The sequence below is a fragment of the Eptatretus burgeri genome, chromosome 15 (assembly GCF_056783735.1).
Source record: "Eptatretus burgeri isolate ZD-2024b chromosome 15, Ebu_testis_v1, whole genome shotgun sequence".
Lineage (NCBI taxonomy): Eukaryota > Metazoa > Chordata > Myxini > Myxiniformes > Myxinidae > Eptatretus > Eptatretus burgeri.
The window spans coordinates 68,287,312-68,293,311 of record NC_140975.1 but is presented as its reverse complement, the minus strand read 5'-3'; the positions used below and the strand labels follow the sequence as shown (position 1 = coordinate 68,293,311).

General features: G+C 38.6%; 1 protein-coding gene across 5 annotated transcripts in view; it reads left to right on the top strand.

The window, feature by feature from the left end:
- IPO4 (importin 4) overlaps positions 1–6,000 on the top strand; it is an 81,921-nt gene that overhangs the window by 54,177 nt on the left and 21,744 nt on the right. The window lies entirely within an intron of this gene.

The window sequence follows — 6,000 nt, the reverse complement described above, 5'->3', positions numbered from 1 at the left end:
TAAGGTTCACTTGAGTGACCCAGCAGTATTGGCGGCGGAGGTTTTGCACTCTCCCGAGTGCTCCCCCTCGAGTTAACCTCCGCCATCGAAGATCGGAGGTTACTGTTTTCACCCCTTTCTGTTTGTTTGTTTGTGAACAGTATTACGGAAAAACTCATCGACTGATTTCCACGAAACTTGGTGGGGGGATGAGGTATGGTCCAAGGATCATGCCATGAGATTTTGGACTTGGTCCAAAATCCAACATGGCCGCTATGGTGGCCATTTTGAAAAAATATTTGAATTTTTTTTTTTTGCATTTCTACATGTTTTAAGTGATTTCCAAGCCCCCCCCCCCCAAAAAAAATGTGAAAAAAATTTTTGCAACTTTTTTTTTTTCAACAAAATTTCAATTTTTATTTTTTGCATTTCTTCATGTTATAAGTGATTTCCAACAAAAAAAAACATGCCAAAACTATAATTGCGGCTGATTTTGGAACTTCAGGTAGATATACCCACGTAAAATCAATTTCTGTCTCAAAGAATCTAGTTATGACGAATGAATTGAGTATGTAAAAGGGAGAGTTGCAAACTATAACTCTGTGAGCACTGTCGACGTCAAATTGAATGAATAGGATATCAGGTTCACTTGAGTGACCTAGCAGTTTTGGCGGCGGAGGTTTTGCACTCTACCGAGTGCTCCCCCTCTAGTTAACCTCCGCCATCTTCGAAGATGGATGGAGGTTACTGTTTTCACCCCTTTCTGTTTGTTTTAATTGTGTTTGTTTGTGAACAGTATTACGGAAAAACTCCTCGACGGATTTCGACGAAACTTGGTGGGGGGTTAGGTATGGTCCAAGGATCATGCCATTAAATTTTGGACTTGGTCCCCCCCCCAAAAAAAATTGTTCGCGAAAAAAAAAAATTTTTTTTTGCATTTCTTCATGTTTTAAGTGATTTCCAACCCCCCCCCCCCCAAAAAAAAAATAGAGAATTTTTTTTTTTTGCATTTCTACATATTTTAAGTGATTTCCAACCCCCCCCAAAAATTGAGAATTTTTTTTTTAATTTCTACATATTTTAAGTGATTTCCAACCCCCCCTAAAAAATTGTTGCCCCCCCCAAAAATGGGAATTTTTTTTTTTTTGCATTTCTACGTTTTAAGTGATTTCCTACCCCCCCCAAAAAAATGTTTGAGAGAAAAAAATTTTTGCAACTTTTTTTCAACAAAATTTTGATTTTTTTTTTTCCATTTCTACATGTTTTAAGTGATTTCCAACCCCCCCCCCCCCCCAAAAAAGAGAAAAATTTGTTTTTGCATTTCTACATATTTTAAGTGATTTCCAACCCCCCAAAAAATTACCCCCCAAAAAAAGGGAAAAATTTTTTTGCATTTCTACATGCTTTAAGTGATTTCCAACCCCCCCAAAAAAATTGAGAGAAAAAAATTTTTGCAACTTTTTTTTTCAACAAAATTTCGATTTTTTTTATTTATTTATTTATTTATTTTTTTCATTTCTACATGTTTTAAGTGATTTCCAAATCCCCCCCCCCCCCCAAAAAAAAAAGTTGGAGAAAAGAACTATAACTGTCAGCACTGTTGACATATTTAATGAACAAGATAAAAGGTTCACTTGAGTGACCCAGCAGTCTTGGCGGCAGAGGTTTTGCACTCTTCCGAGTGCTCCCCCTCAAGTTAACCGCCGCCATCGAAGATCGGAGGTTACTGTTTTCACCCCTTTCTGTTTGTTTGTTTATGAACAGTATTACGGAAAAACTCCTCGACGGATTTCGACGAAACTTGGTAGGGGGGTTAGGTATGGTCCAAGGATCATGCCATGAGATTTTGGACTTGGTCCAAAATCCAAAAATCCGCTATGGCGGCCATTTTGAAAAAATATTTGAATTTTTTTTTTTGTATTTCTGCATGTTTTAAGTGATTTCCAACCCCCCCCCAAAAAAAATTACCCCCACCCCAAAAAAATAGAGAAAAGAATTTTTTTTTGCATTTCTACATGTTTTAAGTGATTTCCAACCCCCCCCCAAAAAGGGAACAATTTTTGCACTTCTACATGTTTTAAGTGATTTCCACCCCCCCCCCCCCAAAAAAAAATTGTTCGAGAGAAAAAAAAAATTTTGCAACTTTTTTTTCAACAAAATTTCGATTTTTTTATTTTTTATTTATGCATTTTTACATGTTTTAAGTAATTTCCAATCTCCACTCCCCCCTCCCCCCCAAAAAAAATATGTTGGAGAAAAGAACTATAACTTTGTTAGCACTGTTGACATCATATTTAATGAATAAGATATAAGGTTCACTTGAGTGACCCAGCAGTCTTGGCGGCGGAGGTTTTGCACTCCACCGAGTGCTCCCCCTCTAGTTAGCCTCCGCCATCGAAGATCGAATGTTACTGTTTTCACCCATTTCTGTTTGTTTGTATGTGAACAGTATTACGGAAAAACTCATTGATGGATTTCCACGAAACTTGGTGCGGGGATTCGGTATGGTCCGAGGATCATGCCATGAGATTTTAAGTGATTTCCAACCCCCCCAAAAAAAAATTGTTACCCCCCCCAAAAAGAGGGAATTTTTTTTTTGCATTTCTACATGTTTTAAGTGATTTCCAACCCCCCCCCAAAAAAATTGAGAAAAAAAAATTTTGCAACTTTTTTTTTCAACAAAATTTCAATTTTTATTTTTTGCATTTCTGCATGTTTTAAGTGATTTCCAACCCACCCCCCAAAAAAAATTGTAAGAGAAAAAAATTTTTTGCTACTTTTTTCAACAAAATTTCGATTTTTTTTATTTTTATTTTTTATTTTTGCATTTCTACATATTTTAAGTGATTTCCACCCCCCCCAAAACAAATTTTTACCCCCCCCCAAAAAAAAATTAAGAGAAATTTTTTTTTTTGCATTTCTACATATTTTAAGTGATTTCCAACCCCCCCCCCCAAAAAAATTGTTTGAGAAAAAAATTTTTTTTTTGCATTTTTACATGTTTTAAGTGATTTCCAACCCCCCCCCCGAAAAAAATTTAGAGAAAAAATTTTTCAACTTTTTTTAAACAAAATTTCAATTTTATTTTTATTTTTGCATTTTTACATGTTTTAAGTGATTTCCAACCCCCCCCCCCAAAAAAAAAGTTGGAGAAAAGAACTATAACTCTGTCAGCACTGTTGACATATTTAATGAATAAGATATAAGGTTCACTTGATGACCCAGCAGTCTTGGCGGCGGAGGTTTTGCACTCTACAGAGTGCTCCCCCTCCAGTTAACCTCCGCATTGAAGATCGGAGGTTACTGTTTTCACCCCTTTCTGTTTGTGAACAGTATTACGGAAAAACACCTCGACGGATTTCGACGAAACTTGGTGGGGGGGGGTAAGTTATGGTCCAAGGATCATGCCATGAGATTTTGGACTTGGTCCAAAATCCAAGATGGCTGCTATGGCGGCCATTTTGAAAAGATTTGAATTTTTTTTCATTTCTACATGTTTTAAGTGATTTCCAACCCCCCCCCCCCCCAAAAAAAATTGTTAGAGAAAAAAAAAATTTTGCAACTTTTTTTTTATAACAAAATTTCGATTTTTATTTTTTGCATTTCTTCATGTTATAAGTGATTTCTAACAAAAAAAACATGCCAAAACTATAATTGCGGCTGATTTTGGAACTTCAGGTGGATATACCCACGTAAAATCAATTTCTGTCTCAAGGAATCGAGTTATGACGAATGAATTGAGTATGTAAAAGGGAAAGTTGCAAACTATAACTCTGTGAGCACTGTCGACGTCAAATTGAATGAATAAGATATAAGGTTCACTTGAGTGACCCAGCGGTATTGGCGGTGGAGGTTTTGCACTCTACCGAGTGCTCCGCCATCGAAGATCGGAGGTTAGTTTTCACCCGTCTGTTTGTTTGTTTGTTTGTGAACAGTATTACGGAAAAACGCCTTGACGGATTTCAACGAAACTTGGTGGGGGGATTAGGTATGGTCCCAAGGATCATGCCATGAGATTTTGGACCTGGTCCAAAATCCAATATGGCCGCTATGGCGGCAACCAAGTCAATAGATTTGAAAAAATATTTGAATTTTTGTTTTTGCATTTCTACATGTTTTAAGTGATTTCCAACCAAAAATAAATAAATTTGTTGGAGAAAAAAAACAAAAAATTTGCAACTTTTTTTTCCAAAAAAATTTCGATTTTATTTGAAAAATATTAGAATTGTTTTTGCATTTCTACATGTTTTAAGTGATTTCCAACCCCCCCCCCAAAAAAAATTTGTTCGAGAAAAAAGAAATTTGCACCTTTTGTTTTTTAAAAAAAAAATTCGATTTTATTTTTTGGGCATTTCTACATGCGCGTTGATCTTTCTTAGTTTATTCAATCGTGGTTCAGTAGAGTCTGATCCGTTTTGACCTAGAATGAATAGGATATCAGGTTCATTTAAGTGACCCAGCAGTATTGGCGGTGGAGGTTTTGCACTCTACCGAGTGCTCCCCCTCTTGTTTCTAAATGTGTAAACCAGAAAACCGAGCGTGTTAATTTTAATGTTTTTAACACTCTCCTTGTGCCTGTCATGCAATGTGTAAAATATATTTGATTTTGTTGTTTTTATTCTCCCCCTTTGACTGGTTTATGTGAAATCTTGAATGGGTTTCTGCCAAACCTTTCCCTCTCTATAAGCTCCCTTCAATAAGTAAAGGCTTTCTTTCCAGAGGCCGCAATGTTGGACTTCCTTTGATTAATTTCCTTTTTTTATTTAATGATCGGAGAATTGACATCAAATCAGAACGCCGCACTATTTGTTTCCATCTCCATTGACCGATGACAATAACCGCCTGAGTGGTGATTCGTTGTGACACCTTTTGCTCCCCACAAGGTCCCACCTGTATCATCAGGTAAAAACACTTATTCACAAGTTACAACAATAAATGTCCAAAGCTTGAAAATAAAATAACTTCCCATGGCCCAGAGGAAGGTGTGTGTGTGTGTGTGTGTGTGTGTGTGTGTGTGTGTGTGTGTGTGTGTGTGTGTGTGTGTGTGTGTGTGTGTGTGTGTGTGTGTGTGTGTGTGTGTGTGTGTGTGTGTGTGTGTGTGTGTGTGTGTGTGTGTGTGTGTGTGTGTGTGTGAAGCTCGATTGTGAGTTGAGGATGCACGACGAACCAAAACCGAGGTGGATCGAGGCTGCAGTGTTGGCCTCGCATCGTTTTGTGTTCTTTGTACATGAGGTGGAGGTTCATGGTATAGATAACGGAACATGGTGGAGAGTGGAGAAACAGCAGGTTAGGGAAAGAGTGTGAGAGCAGAGCAGAGGGTGTGAAAGACCAGGAAGGAAGAGGTAGAAGACTTGTTTCTGTCGAAGTGATCAGTTGATCAACAAATGAGTAACAGGTTTGAATGAAGAAGTGAGTGAAATAATTGTAAGTAAGGCCTAAGTCACATATGCTCTATGGCGAGGATACGGCGGCCGTACGCCATCTGAATTGACAGAAACGTGCGGCGGCCACAGAGTTTCTGAGGTGGCCTCAGGGTGGCCCTACGCCGTATGGCTATATTTTACAGGCCGTAAGGTCGCCGTGGAATTATAACGCGGAGTTATAACTTTTTTCATTTCTACGTTCGCCGTAGCAATTCGACAAGCCAAAAAAAAAAAAAATTAACCCATTCGTTACCGTCCGTCTGGCCGCACGTTCGCCTTAGGGCCCCCTGCGGTCACCTTGCGTCTGCCTTGAAAATTCTATGGCCGCCGCAGGAACGCCCTAAGGTCACCGTGCGACATCAAATCAAAGACCGTACGGCAACCCCACGTTTTCTGTCTTCACAATTTATAAATACGCCGTGCGTCTACCAGAAAAATAAAAACATATGTGACTGCTACATTGTGTGACCGTGGAAATACTGCGGCCGCCGTATAATTGGTAGTGGCCGTAGATTTTGGAGACCCCACGGTCGCCGTGGCAAATGTGACCTTGGCCTCAGTAAATTAGAAAGTTGTTGAATCAGCATTCTGTACACCC